Source organism: Lactuca saligna, chromosome 3 (assembly GCF_052625555.1).
Source record: "Lactuca saligna cultivar CGN05327 chromosome 3, ASM5262555v1, whole genome shotgun sequence".
Taxonomy (NCBI): Eukaryota; Viridiplantae; Streptophyta; class Magnoliopsida; order Asterales; family Asteraceae; genus Lactuca; species Lactuca saligna.
In genome coordinates, this window is record NC_136419.1 from 182,227,296 (window position 1) to 182,237,490 (window position 10,195).

The 10,195-nt window shown below is 31.2% G+C and overlaps 1 long non-coding RNA gene across 1 annotated transcript; it reads right to left on the minus strand.

Annotated features, from left to right (window-relative positions):
* Window positions 1-6,951: 6,951 nt before the first annotated feature.
* On the minus strand, window positions 6,952-9,947 carry LOC145034068 (uncharacterized). The gene is made up of 3 exons (XR_013677864.1): window positions 9,582-9,947; window positions 8,656-8,754; window positions 6,952-7,056 (listed from the first exon to the last, which is right to left on the minus strand). It is a non-coding gene; the product is annotated as an uncharacterized LOC145034068 (long non-coding RNA).
* Between the last annotated feature and the right edge of the window lie 248 nt (window positions 9,948-10,195).

Sequence of the window (10,195 nt, forward strand, 5' to 3'; positions counted from 1 at the left end):
AGAAAGAAGTAGTACATTTTACATTTTAAGTAGTGATTTTGTGAGTAGTTTTTTGCCTCCGCACGTTGCTACAGGTCCAATCTTTTTTTTTAATTGAATTTAATAATTTTATTGATAAAAAGCTAAAAGCTGCAAATGGCAAATAAAAATAAAAAAGATATCTATTGTAAAGGTGTAAGAACATTATATATATATATATATATATATATATATATATATATATATATATATATATATATATATATATATATATATATATATAGGGAAATGATCAAATAAGAACACCTAAAAGGTTGAGAATGCGAGAACAATTCTGGACCAATCAATATATAAGAGCATATAAGTAATTGTATATTTTAATTAAATTAAAATAAAATAAAATCAATCAAATTTCCTTAAATTTATGATCAGTTACCAAAAAAGGAGATATTTGATTTTTTATTGTTCTTATTAATGAAATATAAAAAACATTTTTATCAAAAAAAAAAAAATTAAAACCAGAAAAATTTAACTTTTTCTCTTAAATTTTTTTTTTTCTCATATTTCACGTTTTTTTTTAAATTAATAGAAATCCAACCCCAGATCAATACATTTGTATTCATAAACGATTTTTTTTTTCAAAAAAAACTAATAGTACTGTCATCACAAATGAATGCATATCAATTTACAAGTAATTCACTGCCTTTCTTTTAATTAACTAAAAATAAAAGGGGTGTAAAAATTATCATTTCTTCATAAAAGAGTACCTTTAATCATAAATAAATACACTTATTTATACATGATTACATTGCTATTTACAAATGAATACATTGTTATTAACAAATGAATACCCTGGTATTCACAAATGAATAAAACAATACCTCTAATCATAAATAAAATACACTCATTCACACATGATTACACTGCTATTTACAAATGAATACATTGTTATTAGCAAATGAATACCCTGCTATTCATAAATGAATACCCCTCTCACGCATATCATCAAACAGCTTATGTGCACAACCTTTTACCTTGAATCTAATTACAACATTGTGTGGCTATCTCTTCCATCAATTGTAAGGGCTGTCACTTGAGCCTTCAAAGACCCACTTCAGCCTATCGAGTTCGGCCAAATCAAACAAGAACAAAAAAGAATAGCCTATTGAGTTATGCCAAATCAAACAAGAACAAAAAAAAGGAGCCCTTACCTATTTTTGAATCGTTGCTGCCCTTCTCAATCACCAAACAACCCAATATCGGGGCTTTTGTCACTGGAGGCGGAAACCAATGGCAGACCCCACATCCCGCTGCTTCCATTCTCTTTTCTTCTTCTCTTTGATCCAGCCAATCACCAAAGATGCCCCATCTTCTATCCACCGAGACCCACAACCCACCCCTCGTTGCCTCCTCCTTTCCTCCTCTTCAGCCTCGTCGGCCACGGAGACGAAATAACATAAACTGATGTCTTGAATGAAATAACATAAATAACTGATGCCTTGGTTGTTTACGCTAACCCTAGCGCCGATCTTCGCTTGATCTTCGCTGGACTTTCTTCTTCTGAAGCAGAAGCCGATGTCAGATCGTCGATAATTGTTGTGGAACTAGAATCCAATGTCACTGATTTGATACGTGGATTCAAACCTGAAGTTGAAGTAAGACGGCAGTGGATCGATTAATGGGAAGATAGGGAAGAAAAGGGAACCGAATTCATTGAGAGAGGCGTTTATTTTTAAACCCTAAAGAGAGAGCGAAGGAGATAAAGATACATGATTATGAACGGGAAGAGGAGAGAGGGTGCAAAATTGTAGGAAATATGTAAATTTGCAGTTCCAATTATGCCCTTCTGGCAATTTAAAAGTTACACTTTAATGTCCGTAGTTTTAGAATTTTTCATAAATCGCCCGTTTAATAATAACCTTAGATCTAAATATTTAAATGGTCCAGATCTGTTCTCGCGTTCTCAACCTTTTAGGTGTTCTCATTTGATCCTACTCCTATATATATATATATATATATATATATATATATATATATATATATATATATATATATATATATATATATTAAATCCAAGGGACCTTATGAATAGTAATCTTTTTTTGCTTTAGGTTTTTACCACAAGTATTTGATGAATTTGACATTTTTAGTCCTCGAAGTGAAAACTTTTACACTTTTAAGTTTTGACTAAGTTTTTGTGCCTTTAGACTTTTGCCACAAATCTTTAGTGACTTTGACACTTTTCATCCTTACAGTCAAATCTTTTATATTTTGATGTTTTTGCCACAAATTTTTAGTGACTTTGACACTTTTCAGCCTTGCAGTAAAAACTTTTACATTTTGACATAAAAAAATATAAAAAACCTCCTTTAGACTTTTGCCACCATATTTTTCCAACTTTGGCAACTTTCACATTATAGCCACAACATTTTTCGTTTTTTTTCCATCAATGTTCTTTCTTTCGGTTGTACACTTTTGACATCTAATTTTAGGGGCTTTCGGTTTTCTCCCTTATTTGTGGCGATTTACACTTTCAACACATCTTTTACACCCCGCTCCCGAGTTGTAGCAAAGAAAAGAAGAGAAGAGAAAAGAAAGTAAGGAGAGAAAAGAAAGGAAAAAGAAATTGTCATTTGTGCTTCCGAGTTGGAGAGAAATGGAAGGAAAGTTAGACATTTTGTTCTTTCTTTTCAAATCCTCCCAAATCGGGAGGAAAGGTAGGAGGGAAAGTTTTCGTTCCATTTCCTTCCACTTCCTTCCTTTAATGAAACTCGGGAGCACCATTCTCTCTTGCTTTCCTCTCATTTCCTCCCATTTCCTTTCTTTTCTCTCTTTAAGTTGAACTCGGGAGCGGGGTGTTAATGTTTGCCGATATTTAACTTCTATGACATAGTCTAAAAGCGGCGGAGCCGCGTGTCCTTTTGTAGTTTAGATTATATGCGTAAAAAGCAAAAAGACAAAGGAAAAAGGTTATAAATGGTAATATTGTAGTTGTTGGTAGAAAAATATATAAGGTTGGTAACATTGTATATACCGATCTTGCAACATATATTTACAAAAACGTAGGTTTTTAGGATAAAAATGAAAAAAAAATAATGTTTAAGGGCCGCAAATGGCAAGTAAAAATAAAAAGGTATCTATTGTGAAGGAGGTGTAAGAACACATGAATTATAGGGGTAAAAAGCAAAAAGAAAAAGGAAATATTTTGCAAATGGCGGGTTAATTAGATTATAAGGACAAAAAGTGAAACAAAAGAAAGAAAAAGGAATTGTAAGTTATTAGGGTAAATTAAACCGATCGTCCCTCGTGCAAGTGCCAGAAAGCACGTTCAGTCCCAATTTTCAAAAATTAATTCGAACTATCCCTCATTTGGTTAAAAGTTGCAAGCTTCATCCCTCTGTACATAAAAAGACCATTTTACCTTTATTTATTTATTTTTGATTTATTTTTCTGTTTGTTTGTAATTATTAATTATTTATTGATTTATTTATTTAAAAAATGGTAAATTACACCAATCGTCCCTCGTGCAAGTGCCAGACAGCACGTTCAGTCTCTATTTTCAAAAATTAACTCGAACCATCTCTCATTTGATTAAAAGTTGCAAGCTTCATCCCTCTGTACAAAAAAAGACCATTTTGCCCTTGTTTATTTCCTTTTTATTTATTTTTCTGTTTGTTTGTAATTATTAATTACTGATTGATTTATTTATTGATTAAAAAAAACTTTTAAAAAGAAATGGGGCCCTAAGCAAATGTTCATAACCTATGCCCCTCTTTCTTCTTCAACACCTCTTATCCACCATCACCACCCACAGTGGCGACTCCGACGACACCTTCGGCCGACTTCAATACTCATGCGACATCTCCGGCCGACTCAACCAAGCCACCCCTCCCCTTTCTCCAATTTCCTTTTTTTTCTTTGAATTTGATCGGTCATATCCACCTCTTTCCTTCTCTCTCTCTCATACACACACATACAGACTACTCTCTCTCTCTCTCTCTCTCTCTCTCTCTCTCTCCTCCCCTCCCCTCTCTCTCTTCACTATCCTCTTTCTAATCTCCGACACCTCCACTTATCACTGTTAGCATCTCCTATAACCACCATCGATCATCATTTTAATCTCAAAAAACGAACCCTAAACTTGTAAATCGGAGAAGAGGAAGATTTAAATCAGAGAAGCAAGCTTAGATCGAACCCAAATCTTCTCTATCAACGACGAAGATGGAGAGGGGATCACATTCCATGCGGTGTTTGAGATGGTTTTCAAGGCTTGATTGCATGGCATTTCTAGACGGTTTGGTGAAGGTGAGGTTCATAAATGTTATTGGTATTCAGCAACAGGTTTGATTGTTAGGTGGTGGCATTTGAAGGCAAGGATTTTCAAGGATGGTAGCAGCAACGGTTGCTGTTTTCGGTGATGTAGAGGTTAGAAAAAAGTGGTGTAGAGGTTGGGTTCCATGGGCGATCTGTCAGTGAAGTGGTTCATGGTGAAGGCGGTGTTTGGAAAAAAATGGTTGATAGTTCTGTGAATAGGGGAGGCTACAGAAAAAAAAAGCGGTCGGATTTTGACTTTAAGGGGTGTGCTCCGGTGGTGGTTGGTCGGAAGTGGTGGATCAATGGTTTTTAAGAGTTAACAGAAGCGGGAGGAAGAGAGATAAGTAAAAGGAAAGCGGGGGTAGGGATGTTGGGTTTGTTTTTTCAAATTAATAATAATTATTATAACATTTAAATTAATTGGAAATGAAATACAAAAGGGCATAATAGTCATTTTATGACTTGTAAGGGATGAAGTTTGCAAATTTAAACTTACGAGGGATGAAGCATGCAACTTTTAACCAAATGAGGGATGGTCCGAATTAATTTTTGAAAATAGGGACTAAACGTGCTTTCTGGCACCTACACGAGGCACGATTGGTGTAATTTACCCAAGTTATTATGAATAGAAAGGGTCATTTCTGTAATTTATACGAAAACAAATAAAGTTTGTATGTCCAGAAAAATCACGTGTATATGAGTCTTCCCTATTATTAAGTTGTAAACAATGCATTATAGGAAGTACTTTTAGCTCCAGTATTTTCATTTCACAAACTCAAGGTTGGTATCTCCATTCCTAATAATTGCCTCTCCTAAATGCCACTTGTCCCCTCCTTAAACCCCCAACAATCCACGTGTCATTCTTCTGCCTCTATTCTCACTTCTTTTCCCGCCCATTTCCTACTTCAGGAATGTATATCATATCCTAAAAATTAGCTCTTTGGTTACGTTATTGTCCCTGCATTCAAACAAATTTTGAATTTTCAATTTCATATCTACTCATATCCCATATAATCAGCATTGGTTTTGAATTAATTGATCTTTTACCAAATATATAGCCATCAAATTAGGAATTAAATCACAATTAGAATATTCTCTTCTCCTATTCATTGCATTTATAAATACCGAACCCCTAAATATTTTTATATGTTTTGACGACTTTCTGTTTCTTCATCTCTACAAAGTGCAAAGTACCATCTTTTATCGTACATTTCAATCCATAAGGTTAGTGTAAAACAAAATAATTATACTTTCTTTTATTCTGTTTATTTCTATCTTCTTCTCCATCAGGTTGGTGTAAAACTACTTTGCAATGAACTTTAAGATCCTATATTGCACTATACATTAAATTCGAACATAAATTAGTTGTGTATAATTTTTTACTCCCAGTGCAGTTTTTTTTCCTCAATCTGACTTTCACAAATGACTGTTTTGCTACACCATGATATTTAAATAATTATAATTCAGAACCATATTTGAATAAATTAAAAACTTATGATAGCAGTAAAAATGCCTGTCATAGAATACATATGTACTTATCCAAATCTCCATCTCCATTCTTAATAATTGAGATAAAAGGAGGTATCTATTGAGGCAGTGAATATATTTTGATATTTTTTTTCTCTATTGACTATTTTGTTTATAACCCGCAAACTAATTGTAGGAAAATAAATATTCATGAAAGAAAGTGGGGCTGTCCTATACAAGTAGGCAATAATGCTTTCTTCATTCAATTAAGTTTGAAAACAAAATTAACTTGACTGCAATTTTCATATTCATAGATTTTCAGAATTTCATTTCTGCAAACATTATTTACTATTGAGATTACATATGATATGAAGCTCTTCAATCTGACTTTTACCAATGACTTTTTTGCCCCTTTATTTGTAATTTAGCAATTTTGGCAAAACATCAAGATCCCATGAAAAGGAAGTATGAAAATAAACAAAAGAAATAATGTGTACATAATTTTGGCAATAATGCTTTCTTTTGTCTTATGTAGTTTAAAAGTATACTTCTTTTAACAATTTGCAATTTGGACTTCTTTATGCAAGTAAATAATAACACTTTGACTACTTTTCATATGCAAAGTCAGTTTCAATATCTTACAACAATTTATAGTAGTCTAAATTTCTTATTGACACCGAAGTATGAAGTCACACACAAGATTTAGTTTTATTATTCTAATTCTTTCTTATGAGAGTAGAAAAATTACCTTTCATAGAATACATATGTGCTTATCTTGTCTCTTATTTAATTAATTTTTATTTTTTCTCCTTTTATTGCAGATAAATGGCAGCACCAAATATTAGCTTCATATCTGATATGGATGTAACTAGGGATGGCTAGGCTTTCAAGCTTCATGTCATCTCCATCTCCATGCTTAATAAAAACCTCCTTTAAATGCCACATGTCACCGTTTTACTCCACCTTCTTGCCACATGTCACTTCCACACCTATGTTCTGCTTGCTTTTCCCGCCCATTTCTTGCAGTTAAGCATCAACATCTTCATCTCCTATTAATCAGCAAATCAGTTATAATACTCCAACATTCTATCATTGAAAGCATTATATTCACGTTTGAATTTTGTACATAAAATAAGTATAAAGATATGATATCAGTTATTGATAATTCAATCACATTATCTTTTACCAAAAATAACTCCAACATAATAGGAATGCAATCGATCTCCTAAATTATTCTTTATTGACATTTTTAGAGCTATCAATCAATACTTCTTCTCCATCTCTGCAAACTACCATCTGCATTCACACATTTGAATCTACCTGGTTAGTATAAAACAAAAATTTGTTCACTAATGTCAGTTTATGTGATGTACTATATCTTTTGTTTTTCTTCTTCTCCTTCTGTTTTTAATACCTTCCTTTGATTATTTATGTGGTAAACAAATGGTATAATGTCAGTTTATGATCATTTACACTTCTGTTTCTGTCCCTTTTTTTGAACAACCTAATATTTGTTAACAACCTACTAACACTTTTCGGAAACCTAATCATTGAGTTCCACTTCCAAGTCTATTAGCATCTACGTATAGATATATATTGACCATTCCCTGTACTGATTCTCAGAATTTTTTAAACTTTTTTTTTATTATGGGTGTCTTCTATAACCCAATTCTTACCTGCAAAACTTCCATCAATGAAAATAACAAAATGATGTAAATTAAAATAAATAATTTTTTTACATAATAAGTGAAAAAATGAGTACGTGAAGTAAATATATATTTTTCCTTTTTTGCTTTCAGAAGTAATAATGCAACAAGAACAGAGAAAACTCTCATCGATTTCATGTAGATTCTTTCATTTCTTAGATGTTTTCACTTGTATGTAAAGAAACAGTACGGACATCAGAATGTCACAAACCGAGGTCCTACCTAAGCATTCAATGATAGTGAGCCTAAAAAAAGATACAATATTTATGCTATAGGGAAAATGTATGCTATTTTTTTACTTAATAACTAGTACAACAATGAAATTGGCATGTAGTAGCATTCTACAACTAATACCACTTATGTCCCTTAGCTTACTGTTGTATGTTTTTTTCTGTTCATTTGTTACTGTGTGTCAACTTACATTGATTTGTTAAACTTTATATATGTTACTGCGTGTCTATATATATATATATATATATATATATATATATATATATATATATATATATATATGTACCCAACAGTTATTAACAATTTACTTAGCACATATTATAGCAACCTACTTTTAATTCTTTAATTTTTCTTCATGTAACTGTTATTCATCCCAACTTGAAGGGATCATTTAGGTATTAATTATTATTTTACTCTAATAGTGGATGGTTTGGTACAATTAAAAGAACAAAGGGAAAATAGGGCAATTTGGTCCTGTAATGGTTGTTACCAAAACTCCAACATTCAATACAACTAAAATGCTATTTATTTTTTATTTTTTCCATTTGTTTACTCAACGGGCCAAAAATGTAATGTAGTTTTGTTATTATAATTACATTTAATACATATTTAGCATTTTTAAATGAAAAAAAGACCGTATTACCCCTACTAACTTTTCATGTTTTGGTATTTCTACTTATATCTTAGGGACATCATATATAAATTTTTAGTACTTTTTATTATTCCATTTTCAGTTTTTCCTATTAGAGCCATATTCTTTATAAAATTATTTCCTATTATAGCCATAGACTTTATAAAATGATTTCTTAACTAAAACAATGCCTTAAATGAAAAAAATAGTAAAACAGATCTTTGTAATATAGAAGTATGGAACTATGATGTTATAGTACACAAATAGTTGTAAGTAAGTTGTTGTATGCTACAACTATATTACTACAAGTGGGAAGAAGAGACTTACATGTATTACTACAACTGGGCAATTGACTTTTTCTACTTTATCAACATGAATGATCATTTACACTCTCATGTATTAACACACCAAGTCACCAACCAATTCCTAAAAACATTTGATAAAAACGAATATTTAAATGGGAAAGCAAACACAACATATATATATTTCATTTTAATGAAATTCATATGAAAAAAAATTAATATGGAGAAGTTGTTGTAGATTAGAAGTATAATCATATGATCCAACATAAAACAACGTCAACTTTATCCCAAATAAAAAAGAACAGGATGACCAAATTTAAATCTGAATTATTAAGGGAAAAATAGTTGAAGGGCATTTTGGGAATTAACTTAAAAAAGTTAAACCAAAATGTCACTTTCACCGGATATGAATCCTACTTTTCATTCCAACATTGCATTAAACCATAATTTTCTTTTCTTTTTGGTGAAATGTCTCTGAGTAGATCTTACGAGAGACCACAAAATTCAACAATGATATTTTTAATTAGAAAAAAGACCATATTAGCTTCCAAAACCCCAACTCAAAATACAAAACATGTGCATCCACTTGTGCTGGATTCAGCTATGTGTGCAACTCTCAATGGGCGCATAGACAATACAATCTGTATGACTTCCTTTTGCTTTTGCTTACAAGTGAATGATTGGATTTAACTTTTCTTACTATTTTTTATCCTTATTCTCTTTTGTATTTCATTTTAATCTTCAATTTTCTTATTTACGTTTATAGTTTAAGTTGAATTTAAACAAAATTTCTTTGTAAAATGAGATTGTATACACAAAATATGAAAGTAGATCATTAAAATAAATTTCTTTTTAATTTTGAATATAATCGATCAAGAATAATCTCCTAATTTATAGCATTTTCGATTTTCAAAACTGCAGAGTTATATTTGGTGAAAATTTTCAGAGTACCTGATCATTTCAAATACACCCAGTCTTCATCTAAATAACGTCTTTTGGCTATCTTGATTATTCCTGCATATTCAACAGGTAAGTGATTATATGTAAATATTTATATTTTCATAGAATAATAAAGAAATGTGAATAATAGATTGAGGGATATGTTGAATCTTAGCATTGTATTTGGATTAACACTTCCAATTTCACAGCCTTGGTCCTGATTTGCAATCAACAACTGCAAAAGGTGTTTAATCTAATTTGTTTGGAACAAACGATGGTATGATGTGTGCCGAAGAAGTGAGTTCGCCTTAAGGTTTCTGGTATGCAGTCTCTGCATACACATTTGGGGGTATAGGGTTAGTGCAAGAAATTGGGTAGTTTTTGTGCTACCGTACGTCTCTCAAAAGGGTTATTGGTATACAGTTAGTAATACTGTACGTGTTTCACTATAATTTAAAATATCATTTAAAATTTAAAATATCATTTTGTAATAATTTATATATTATGGTCAACAATTCTATAAGTCAATCTAATTTATATATCATTATACATGTGAACATTTTAATTAATTTTTTTAAACGTATTAAATATCATCAAAACATATTAAATATAATTTATTAAATATA